Source organism: Podarcis erhardii (assembly GCF_964252035.2).
Source record: "Podarcis erhardii genome assembly, chromosome: 5".
NCBI classification, from domain to species: domain Eukaryota; kingdom Metazoa; phylum Chordata; class Lepidosauria; order Squamata; family Lacertidae; genus Podarcis; species Podarcis erhardii.
The window spans coordinates 8,632,169-8,645,271 of record NC_138509.1 but is presented as its reverse complement, the minus strand read 5'-3'; the positions used below and the strand labels follow the sequence as shown (position 1 = coordinate 8,645,271).

The following is a 13,103-nucleotide window of genomic DNA, read 5'->3' as shown; positions in this document are numbered from 1 at the left end:
ACTTCTTAATTACATATTTGTGGCCCAAATAAATGTATGCATAGGGACGTGGGTGGCGCTGTGGGTTAAACCACTGAGCCTAGGGCTTGCCGATCAGAAGGTCGGCGGTTCGAATCCCCGTGATGGGGTGAGCTCCCATTGCTCAGTCCCTGCTCCTGCCAACCTACCAGTTCGAAAGCACGTCAAAGTGCAAGTAGATAAATAGGTACTGCTCCAGCGGGAAGGTAAACGGCATTTCCGTGTGCTGCTCTGGTTCGCCAGAAGCAGCTTAGTCATGCTGGCCACATGACCCGGAAGCTGTACGCCGGCTCTCTCTGCCAATAAAGTGAGATGAACGCCGCAACCCCAGAGTCGGCCACGACTGGACCTAATGGTCAGGGGTCCCTTTACCTTTACCTAAATGTATGCATATCACTGACCAAGGGGCAGGATGCACTGCACACCCTCTTACGGGCTCGTCCCCAGTCATAACTACCATGCCAGCAATAAGAACACTGGGAACCACAAGGTGAGGCCAGGCAGACCACTGAAAGGAGATGCCTAGGTTTTGCCCCTCGTGTGTTGAGGCTGCCATGGGCAGTACAGGGGGAAGTGACTGTAGAAAAGTCTGTAGCCTTGCACAAATTCAGAGAAACCACAATGCCTTTCTTGAATTCTTTCTCAGCAGTGTGAGAGGGTTTGGCCTAGAGAGGCCATTTGCAACTACACTCATAGAAATACTGGAACATGCTGGAGGTGGGAGGATTGGCCCTTACAAATGGATCCTATTGAAAAACAAATGGCAATCTACATGAAAGCTCAGCACTTGGCAAACGTTTTTTACAGGGCGGAATGAAAATAGCTTCCCACACAGTGTAAAATAACAAATTTGAATCTTGAGCTATGAAAATAAGGGCACCACATGGCTATAGTTTAAAATAAAACCCAAGCCATAAAAAGCAAAGGGAGACACATGCACAATGTTACACTTAAAAATACTGTACCCACAGTAGCAAAAATAAAGACGGTTGTCTTTTCATGGAACTTTCATAACCATTACTACATGGCAGATTAAGAGCTTTATAAATGTAAAGACCATTTGCCTGTTCAAATCCAGTCTTCTCAGCATTGACGAATGGAAGAGCAATACACATAAAGGGATTCCTTAGAATTATATAAAGTGGTGCAACGCAAAGAACAGAGATTATGCTACAAAAAGATTTCCAAGCATTAGTTCTAGGTAAAGGTAAAGGGACCCCTGGCCATTAGTCCAGTCATGGCCGACTCTGGGGTTGCGGCACTCATCTCGCTTTATTGGCCGAGGGAGCCGGCGTACAGCTTCGGGGTCATGTGGCCAGCATGACTAAGCCGCTTCTGGCAAACCAGAGCAGCACACGAAAACGCCGTTTACCTTCCCGCAGGAGCAGTACCTATTTATCTACTTGCACTTTGATGTGTTTTTGAACTGCTAGGTTGGCAGGAGCAGGGACCGAGCAACGGGAGCTCACCCTGTCGTGGGGATTCGAACCACCGACCTTCTGATCGGCAAGTCCTAGGCTCTGTGGTTTAACCCACAGCGCCACCCGCGTCCCTATAATGACATTTCAGACTATTGGTAGCCCCTCGTTCGTATGCCGTATTAAAGAACAGCATTACAGAATACTTTCTCTAGCCCTGAGCAATTCTCTTCCTTGGTGTTTCTCAAACTTGAATCCCCAGCTGTTGTTGGGCTACAACAACTCCCACCATCCCTAGCTAGCAGGACCAGTAGTCAGGGATGATGGGAGTTGTGGTGAGAGCATCATGGACACTGCTGCTGGCCATGGGTGTATCTTCCTCATGGCCTGCATGGAATGGGGTATAGGAAGCAGCCCAGAGTTCCTGAACCCAGGTGCTGCTGAGGTAGAAAAGTGCCACCTGTGAGTTCTGCCGGGGCTTCCCTTCACCTGCATCCCGGGGGATTGCAATGAAATTGGGTGTGTGCAAGGGCACACTGCTCCAGGTGTCCAGGCCATGTCCTTTCAAGGCAACGTGTTCCTGGGCAATGGCAATGATTGGAGGAACACCTGCCTGCGAGGTGTTCAGAGAGCATTACCTCTGAATGGTGGCCAAGTGCCCACCATGTGTGGGAGACATTGCTATTGGCTGATGGGAGAACAGAGTAGTGCCGCAATATAGCTTCTGCAAGACTCACTATTTGCATCTGATATACCGTATTTCTCGCTCTATAAGACGCACCAGACCACAAGATGCACCTAGTTTTTGGAGGAGGAAAACAAGAAAAAAAAATATTCTGAATCTCAGAAGCCACAACAGCAAGAGAGATCGCTGCGCAGTGAAAGCAGCAATCCCTCTTGCTGTTCTGGCTTCTGGGATAGCTGTGCAGCCTGCATGCGCTCCATAAGACACACACACATTTCCCCTTACTTTTTAGGAGGGAAAAAGTGAGTCTTATAGAGCAAAAAAAATACGGTAACAAAGGGCTGGGGAGGAGACTGGAGACATTTGTGGCAGCTACACCTTGTGGCACAGTTGCCTCGTCCCCTAGCTCACCCATGCTGGGTGCTCTGTCCTGGTATTCTGAGTTGTGGCAGAGGGAGCAGTGCTGACTTTTCAGCCTTTGCATCTTGAATCCCAGGGCGAAGTATATGTTAAGAGTTCTAGCCAAAGCCTGTTTTCTATGTGCTTCACCTTCCTATGTGTGTTCTGGAGATGGGCTGTTTTGTGTGAAGTGCCGCCTCTCTCCCCCTCTACTGTGTGTGCGTGTGTGTGTGTGCGCGTGCGCCTTGTTGCTGGGGTCAAGTTCAGTGTTTACATGGGTACAGTATTTGGTGCAACCACATCTCCATCCCATTTTGGCTGCTATGCTGCAGAGCAGAGCCGTCTCTCCTATGGGGCTTACTGGTGCATTGCACCAGAGCGCTTGCCTCTCAGGGGCGCCCCAGCGAGTGGGGGAGCTGCGCGGCTTTGCCGGCGGCCTCCCCTTTCCCTGCATGACCACCAGCTGTGCCCCATCAACCATATGGAGGGTGGGCGTGCAGCTTCCTTCCCGAGCCTCCGTGGGAGGAGAGCGATCCCCGCAGAGGCTTGGGGAAAGGTCGACAACTCTGGGGAAAGGGGGGACGCCGGAGGGATCTTTGAACCACGGCGCCAGATATGCTTAAGATGGCCCTGCTGAAGTGCCATTGCCTTCCGTTAAGAGTTTGGGTGTAATCCTTGACGCCTCCCTTTCCATGGAGGTGCAAGTTACAGCAACAGCAAAGGTGACATTTTTCCACCTTCGCTGCATCATGCAGTTGGTCCCTTACCTTTCCCGCCCCAACCTGGCCACAGTGATCCATGCGACGGTGTAGTGTAGTGGTTAAGAGCGGTAGTCTCGTAATCTGGGGAACCGGGTTTGAGTCTCCGCTCCTCCACATGCAACTGCTGGGTGACCTTGGGCCAGTCACACTTCAGAGAAGTCTCTCAGCCCCACTCACCTCACAGAGTGTTTGTTGTGGGGGAGGAAGGGAAAGGAGAATGTCAGCCGCTTTGAGACTCCTTAAAGGGAGTGAAAGGCGGGATATCAAATCCAAACTACTACTACTGTAATTCGCTCTATGCGGGGCTGCCCTTGAAGCTGTTCCAGAAACTCCAGCGGGTGCAGAATGCAGCAGCGAGGCTCCTCACGGGGTCTCTGGCATGGGAACATATTCACCCAGTGCTTTTCCAGCTGCACTGGCTCCCGGTGGAGTACAGGGTCAGATTTAAGGTGCTGGTTTTGACCTTTAAAGCCCTTCATGGCCTAGGACCCTCGTACCTATGGGACCGCCTCTCCCGGTATGTTTTATTATTGCTTGTTAGCCGCCCTGAGCCTGGCCTTGGCTGGGGAGGGCGGGGTATAAATAAAAATTGTTGTTGTTATTATTATTATTATTATTGGAAATATGCTGGCCTGGACTGGCGGCACCATATCTTCCCAGCAGTGTCCATTTACCTTGAATGGCGGCAGTGTAGGGTAGTTTCAGCCATTTGTTAGAACCCCTCAGTCAGCACAACTGAGGTATAGGGCTGTCCTTTAAATTCTCCCCAAGATCCACCAGTAGATTCCTATCCACCTTCTGCTCATCCTGACTCTACAACACACACTTCTCATCAAACATTTGGTGCTGCAGACCAAAGCAAGGAGTGCCCGGCGCTAAGTGCCTACTCAGCGCTGAGATTTATGGGTCAGGCAACAGGAGAAAGGATACAGGATTCTCCTTCAGTTCCTCGTACGCATTCTCTTCTACAGCTGCTGGGAGTAACTTTAGCAAACATCAAGGAGAACAGGAGGTTCACTGAATTAAAATATTTAACATACTGGCTAGTCATCATTCCCTTTGAAACCAATATCCATCTGGGATTTGACTGGATGAAGGCTGCAGCAGTCTTGCCATACCGTGTCCCAAAAAAGTTCAGAAGGGAAGCACATTGTTGTATACTACATGCGAATTCCATGGAGGAAGAGGGCCAGAGTGCAGATGTATGTAAAAGTCGTTCATCTTTCAGGACCTCACCTCTGACAGCAACCAGACATGTGTTGCTTATTTAAATAACCCTGAATGCCAATAACGTTATCACTGTCTGTTTTATTTAAATCAATCACTATCTTATTCATAGCTGTTTTATAGCTGTTTTACTACATAGCTGTCTTATAGCTGTTTTACTACAAAGGAATTTCAGAAATAGACTGGAAAGAGAAGCTGCTGAATTACAACTTATCACCAAACTTAAAACCATGGAGAAACCTGGCCTGAACAAAGACCTTGGATTCTTATCTCATTATACATGACAAAGCCATTTTTCACCTTTTCACCCCTTGCTTCCTCCTGTAAGACCTATTGCAGTCGTTAAGAGTCGTCAACAGGCTCATCACAGCTATCTGCCAATCACCCATTCCCACCACCCTTCTGAGTAATACCCCTCCCCACCTTCTCACTATATAGAAGGGTCTGGTGACTTCTGTTTCAGTGTATCTGAAGAAGTGTGCATGCCCACGAAAGCTCATAGAACTAGAACTAACTTAGTTGGTCTCTAAGGTGCTACTGGAAGGAATTTGTTTTGTTTTATCTTATTCATATTTGCCAAAGAGCAACCCACCACTGGTTCCGATTCAGGACACTGTCAGAAAACAGAAATTAGATCTCAGGACCAGGCATGCATTTTGATTGAGCAGCTGTTGTCAAAATATGATATCACCCAATCATTATCCAATAACTGTAATATTTACATCAGGAATGGGGAACCTACCGTATTTTTTGCTCTATAAGACGCCCCAAACCACAAGATGCACCTAGTTTTTGGAGGAGGAAAACAAGAAAAAAAATATTCTGAATCTCAGAAGCCAGAACAGCAAGAGGGATCGCTACGCAGTGACAGCAGCAATCCCTCTTGCTGTTCTGGCTTCTGGGATAGCTGCGCAGCCTGCATTCGCTCCATAAGACGCACACACATTTCCCCTTACTTTTTAGGAGGGAAAAAGTGAGTCTTATAGAGCAAAAAATATGATATGTTGCTGGACTCTAGTTCCTACCAGGCCTTGTCAGCATGGAAAATGCTCAGGGATAATGAGAGTCCGCAGGTTCTCCATCCCTGATCTAAATAAGGCTATATTAGTTAGGACCACTTCTTTTAGCTGCATATAAACTCAGTCCCCCTCTCATGTTCATATTCTAAAATGCACACGCCAGTTTTCTTGTAATTGCCATCCTTTTCACAAAGATATTTTGGGGGAAAGAGAGTCCAGGTACCTGAGAATGGCTGCCTGGACTTCTCAGTTTCTCTACAGTGGCAACACACCAAGCGTGAATTTTGTGCTTGTGTATCTTAGCACCTGTCCAGGACGATAAAACTGAAGTCTGGAAATGTGCTCAAATGTTTAAAAACAATAAAAATGGCCAACTCGCTCCTTTATTTTCCAGAAATATTAGCCATTTCCCCCTCCGTTCCAGCCATGGTAATTCAGGTAACTGAAGCTTCAAAGTAGGTTTAATGAAGACAAGCCTGCCAAAAATGACAAAACCCCTTGGTATTCCTCCCAGCTTCTTATGTGCTTGAGCTTTTCATAAATTCAACTTCCTTCCAAGCTGTTAAAAAAAAATAACAATAACTAGGTGCTTTTTTCATTTTTTAAAAATGAACAAAACGGTTTGCATTGTGCCAAGCCAAAACGTAACTTTACGAAATCCATTCTCTTATTACAAAACTAAAGATGGAATGGAAGTAGCAGGTTTGAAGCAAGACTAGAATCTTCCCTAACCTACCACGCATTTTGCAACTACCACATTTTGCAACTAACATGTACAAACACATTCTGTGGTTTACTGTCACAGCTGGGTTTTTCAACCACAAAAGGAAGAGTAGTGTTTCTATTCACATTTTTATTTGTGGGGGGAAGGAATGAAGTATTGCTGTTACTTGTGACATGTCAAAAGTGACATTCTAAGGAAGAAAACCACTGTTACCCAGGCCAGGATAAGTTGTTTTCCAAAACCACCAAAAACAGAGTAGCGTATTTTTCGCTCCATAAGACGCACCAGATCACAAGACGCACCTAGTTTTAGGAGGAGGAAAACAAGGAAAAAAATATTCTGAATCTCAGAAGCCAGAACAGCAAGAGGGATCGCTGTGCAGTGAAAGCAGCAATCCCTCTTGCTGTTCTGGCTTCTGGGATAGCTGCGCAGCCTGCATTCACTCCATAAGACGAACACACATTTCCCCTTACTTTTTAGGAGGGAAGAAGTGAGTCTTATAGAGCAAAAAATACGGTACATTGTGGTACAGCCCACCTAACTATGAAATGCTCTGTGTGACTTTAAACCAACACACACACACACACACACTCATTCTCTCTCAACCCAGTCTACAGCAGCAGGTTGTTGTGGAGAGATCACTCCAAGTTTCTTAGAAGAAGGATAAAACTGGCGTGTATAAATATCTCAAGAAGAGAATCAGCATCCACTTTCCCCCCTTGAGCCCTAAAAGCTATCTTGTGATCCACTCTACAACTGGCACCTGCTGCTTGTGTTGCAGCTCCTACCAATTCCCAATGGGCAGCTGCTGCTGCAGCAGCACTTTAAGAGCCAGTGTGGTGTAGTGGTTAAGAGCGGTGGACTCGTAATCTGGTGAACCGGGTTCGATTCCCCGCTCCTCCACATGCAGCTGCTGGGTGACCTTGGGCTAGGCACACTTATTTGAAGTCTCTCAGCCCCACTCACCTCACAGAGTGTTTGTTGTAGGGGAGGAAGGGAAAAGGAGATTTTAGCCGCTTTGAGACTCCTTAAAGGGAAGTGAAAGGCGGGATATCAAGTCCAAACTCTTCTTCTTCTTCTTCTTTAAAAGTTACTGTGGGGTACAGTCTACGGTACGTCCAGGGTGCCAATGCCTCGACATGAGAACCAACCAAAGGAAGGGCTTATCCACCTTTTTCAAACACCCTGGGGACTCCTGGAAGAAGTTCAAGCATAGCTTAGTTGTGTAGCCTGCCCTGCTTCCATTAAGTCCACATGGTTGCAAACCTATTGCCACAAACTTCTTGCTTTGAGTTTTGAATTGTTTTTTTCTTGCAAGCTGCAAATTTCAAATGCAGATTATAATATGGAAAACTGGTCTTATTATAGAAAAGTGGTTTAAAATGAATTTTGGCCACACTTTAATTTTGATGACCAATAGTATCCTGGCTGTGGGTAGGGGTGTAAATTTAAAGTCTTACAAGGTGCAAAGGAAAGAGGAGGATTAGGTGTGCCAAATCTACAATTTTATTTTGCATCCTGTTGTCTAATGTGGATAAGGGAATGGTTAACACTGATAAATGAGAGGACTTTAAGAAATAGAAGGACTTGGATGGCATTGATATCTGTGGTACAATAAAGTTAATATGGATTTAAAATCACTGTATTAGAAGTGCCATATTAGGAATTTGGAATAAATACCTACCTTGTGGATTTCACGACAAGAAGCATTTCACAGAAAAGAAATGACAGGTGAAGAGAAAGCTATCTTCTCTTAGTAAATTAGTAAATTATAAAAAGATACTTTGTAGTGGGTATGTATTTTTGTGTATAGCTTAAGTATCAATAAATATGTTGTTATTGTTGTTTAAAAGGAATAAATGTTCCTCCCTTGCAGTGCTGTTTCAGTTCCACTGCAGTTCGGCTTCCAACAAAACGACATTACTCATCTAAGGGCCACTAGGGCAGAACTTTACATAATTAATTAAGCTATCATCATGTTATTTCCACGCTAATTTGTTTCAGGCAAAGACCATTCGTGTCAATTCAATTCATGTCAACACAATGCAAATGGGAAAGAAGATCAATTACTTATTGTTTGTGGCCTGAAAACAGCAATAACGTAAACAGATTGTACCCAGTGGGTTGATTTCTGCTCTGGACATGGGACGAATAAGTAAACAGCTGCAATTTCTACTCCCATTTTCTTTAGAATTCCCTGACACCCTTAGCTGTGGATTTAAATCCTTTAAGTGCAGTACCGACGTAATGGTGCACAACAGCAGAACGGAATTGCTCCATGCATTGGTTTAAAGGAACACACATTAAAGCTGGCAGTCCACATATTAAGATAAGAATAATAATGAAATACAGATAGGCATGTTATGTACGAAAAGAAGTGCTGTGAGATTGGTGGAAGTCTATTATTTATTACCTATTATTTAGGTAAAAAAGGTGTCAATGGTTTTCCTGAAGTATTTTTTCTTTATCCATTTCCTGTTTTCTATTTCTTTTCTACTTTCATTATTTCTTTTCCTTTTCTTTTCTTTTCTTTTCTTTTCTTTTCTTTTCTTTTCTTTCTTTCTTCATCTTTTCTTTTATTCTGTTCTTTGCTATATTTGTTATTATATTTTTATGTATTGCTTATGTATTGAGCAAGATAACTTCTTGGTGGGTCATATTCTTACCATACAGCAGGGGTCAGCAAACTTTTTCAGCAGGGGGCTGGTCCACTGTCCTCAGCCCTTGGGGGACGGACAGACTATATTGGGGGGGGGGTGAATGAATTCCTATGCCCCACAAATGCATTTTTAATAAAAGCACACATTCTACTCATGTAAAAACACCAGGCAAGCCCCACAAATAACCCAGAGATGCATTTTAAAGAAAAGCACACATTCTACTCAGGTTAAAAAATAATAATTCCTGGACCGTCCACGGGCCAGATTTAGAAGGTGATTGGGCCGGATCCGGTCCCCGGGCCTTAGTTTGCCTACCCATGCTATACAGCCTATAGTGATACTTACAGAAGAAGACCTACTGCAGCCAGCCATCAAGAGAACTTATTTTGGGCTTCATTTTATGAGAAGCTCTATACTAAAAGCCTTAAAAGCATGTAGAAAGAATCCCACGAATAAAAGCAAAAATAAGATTTGTAAAATCAAAGCATACAGAATTTTGAGCAACGGTAGCAGGAGCATGAAAGAAAACATGTCCTTTCCTTTCCATGCTGTGCATGTTTCTTCTCAACAGGGTTATGTACTCAGGTATGAATACTTTTGGTGGGACGCGGGTGGCGCTGTGGCTTAAACCACAGAGCCTAGGGCTTGCCAATCAGAAGGTCGGCGGTTCAAATCCCCAAGACGGGGTGAGCTCCCATTGCTCGGTCCCAGCTCCTGCCAACCTAGCAGTTTGAAAGCACGTCAAAGTGCAAGGAGATAAATAGGTACCACTCCAGTGGGAAGGTAAACGGCGTTTCCGTGCACTGCTCTGGTTCACCAGAAGCGGCTTAGTCATGCTGGCCACATGACCCAGAAGCTGTACGCCGGCTCCCTCGGCCAGTAAAGTGAGATGAGCACCGCAACCCCAGAGTCGGCCACGACTGGACCTAATGGTCAGGGGTCCCTTTACCTTATGAATACTTTTAATTTATTTTTGTTCAGAAAGTTATCTTCCACACTCCCCCCCCCAAGCTTAGTTGCATTCCATAAAGAACTAGTGTGGAGGACCAGGTGGGGAGAGAAGCCAGACCAGCCCCCCCCTTCCCCTAATCGGAAAAGAATCTTGTAATGACATGCTCCTCTTCAGGCAACCATTAGAAAACTACAGGAGAGAGTATGAATGAAGTTCATTTCAGAGATAGGGCCAGCAGCTACCTCTAGTCCCTTTTTCAAGCAGGGTGCTCAGCAGAACTACAATCTGCTGCCACTTAATGAACTACAAGCTTTCTTTTATTTGGGACAAAGGCTTCTTTCCTTTCTTGAGCATAATTGCAGGCAAATGAATCCCAGCCCCAGTGTCTGTTAAAATCCCATTCCCTTTTCTGATGCTAAAAAGCAGGAGAAAAGGCATCATCAAGAAGAGGCACTCTTGAACTGAGATCCATCAGGAGATAAGCTCCTTCAGGCTACATCTCTCTTGTCTTAGTATCATTACCACTTTTATAGTACATTTAAAATGCAATTTTGTTTAAATAAAAATCCTTATTCCCCACCCTTCCTGGATGGATGAAGCACCTATCTTCATTTTGGGTGGTTCTATTATTATTTGTTGTTTAGTCGTTTAGTCGTGTCCGACTCTTCGTGACCCCATGGACCAGAGCACGCCAGGCAAGAAGATAGGAGTGCCTGGCGTGCTCTGGTCCATGGGGTCATGAAGAGTCGGACACGACTAAACGACTAAACAACAAATTATTATTATTATTATTATTATTATTATTATTATTATTATGACCTACTAGTTTGACTTACTACAAAAAAGTCTCTTAAGCAGTTTACAAAACATTAAGAGCCAAAATTGGGATAGCATGAAATCAACATGTTATTATCAAAAAAGTTGCAATAACCCATAAACAGGCCCAGCAAACAGCAGAAACTTCAGCAACAGAAAAAAATAATAAACAGCATCAAATGACTGGGAGAAGATATACATTTTTATCAGGCACTGAAAGGACATTGACAACTCCACTCCTAGCCTTATTAGGTTATTTCATTAGCTACCAGGAAAAAATACCAAGAAAACCCCCAATGAAAATGGCATCTAGAATTGTTTTTATTAGTAACTACAAAACCTTTTGTCTGGTTTAATTTGTTTTGGCATCGTGGTAGGTAATAATCTTACTTATTAGGCTATCTAGACCTACTTTGGAATATATCTAAAAATATTTGTGGAGTACTGAAATATCCTGAATCTATGGTCTAGAATAGAACTCCACATTCCGACCTCTTTGTGACCCATTGTTTTTGTTAGTGTGCTTTGAGTATTACAAGCATGCTACTATTTTAACAGCCTCAATTATATTCGTGCTTACTCAGAAGTCAGTCCCACAGCATTCAGTGATGCTTACTCCCAAGTAACTATGTACAAAACTGCAAACTGATGCTCATTGAATTTTCCTCTATGTTTAGTTTATTTATTTTGCAAATTTAATAAACCACTTCACAAGTCTGAAGTGCTGTTCAGCAAGATAAAATGGGGTGCAATACAAAAATGCTAGTTTCTAGAAATCAAACTGACCTGGAATCCAGTAGCACCGCTGTAGGACCAGGGGGCTTAACAGTGGAAGGGGCAACAGGGGTAACTGTGTTCTAATAAGGGGAATGTCCTGCATTGTTGTGGGGTTGGACTAGGTGACCCTCAAGGACCCTTCCGATTCTACTCTGCCCACAATCATGGCAATAGGTGCAACATTTGCCTTGTGGGCAGCCAATACACCATGAAGCCATATCGTGCTTTTAACAACCAACACAGATATGCACACTCCTCCAGGCAATTTAAACCCACTCTCACTCCTCATTCAACCCACTATTGTAGACACATCCCCACCACAGTTACAGTGGTGCCTCGCAAGACGAAAAGAATCCGTTCTGCGAGTCTCTTCGTCTAGCGGTTTTTTCGTCTTGCGAAGCAAGCCCACTGACGGCTTAGCGGATTAGCGCTATTAGCGGCTTTTAGCGGCTTATTGGCTTAGCGGATAAGCGGCTTAGAAAAGGGGGGGAGGGGAAAAAACCCCGCAGGAACTCGCAAGACATTTTCGTCTTGCGAAGCAAGCCCATAGGAAATTCATTTTGCGAAGCACCTCCAAAACGAAAAACTCTTTCGTCTAGCGAGTTTTCCGTCTTGCGAGGCATTCGTCTTGCGGGGCACCACTGTATAAGGGTCTGTAATGGGCTTGTCCTTTTTTCTGGTTCACATCAGTGGGTCACTGAATCAGTCTTGCTTGTACTGCATTATGGAACCAGCCTCTCTGCAACCCTCTCTTTTATTTGTGACATACAATGCGCCGTCATACTTTCTGACTCCAGAGATTTGCAAGGGGGCAAATGTCGACAAACCATTTGCAAGAGGAAAATTCCCAGACTAGTAGTTGTTGGTTTAGAAGAGGAGATCTTAACTCTCACAGATATAGAATTCTTTTTTTATTACAGTGGTACCTCAGGTTAAGAACTTAATTCGTTCTGGAGGTCCGTTCTTAACCTGAAACTGTTCTTTAGCTAATGGGGCCTCCCGCTGCCACCGCGCGATTTCTGTCCTCATCCTGAAGCAAAGTTCTTAACCCGAGGTACTATTTCTGGGTTAGCGGAGTCTGTAACCCGACACGTCTGTAACTTGAAGCATCTGTAACCTGAGGTACCACTGTATTTCGAACATTTGTACCCAGCTTTTGAACCAAAGTGTCCCTTCCTTGGGTCCTGATCAGCTTCCATCCAACTGATTGTGGGAATGTTCTGACAAAAGCAGGGGAAATGTATCTCTTGGCTCCTATCTCTATCTTCCAGAGTACAGTGGTGCCTCACAAGACGAAATTAATCCGTTCCGCGAGTCTCTTCGTCTAGCGGTTTTTTCGTCTTGCGAACCAAGCCCATTGACGGCTTAGCGGATTAGCGCTATTAGCGGCTTTTAGCAGCTTATCGGCTTAGCGGATAAGCAGATAAGCAGCTTAGTGGCTTAGAAAAAGGGGGGGAGGGAAAAAAACCCGCAGGAACTCGCAAGACATTTTCGTCTTGCAAAGCAAGCCCATAGGAAATTCATTTTGCGAAGCACCTCCAAAACGGAAAACCCTTTCGTCTAGCGGGTTTTCCGTCTTGCAAGGCATTCGTCTTGTGGGGCACCACTGTACATAAGCACCATCTTTTGTAGTAGTCTTGTGTGAGT

At 44.7% G+C, this 13,103-nt stretch overlaps 1 protein-coding gene and 1 long non-coding RNA gene across 2 annotated transcripts in view; both read right to left on the bottom strand.

Moving 5' to 3' along the window:
• FGFRL1 (fibroblast growth factor receptor like 1) overlaps positions 1-13,103 on the bottom strand; it is a 175,908-nt gene that overhangs the window by 37,796 nt on the left and 125,009 nt on the right. The window lies entirely within an intron of this gene.
• LOC309341514 overlaps positions 3,619-13,103 on the bottom strand; it is a 42,702-nt gene continuing 33,217 nt past the window's right edge. The window contains exon 3 of the long non-coding RNA XR_014156361.1: positions 3,619-3,778. This is a non-coding gene — a long non-coding RNA (uncharacterized lncRNA). The remainder of the gene's footprint in view (positions 3,779-13,103) is intronic.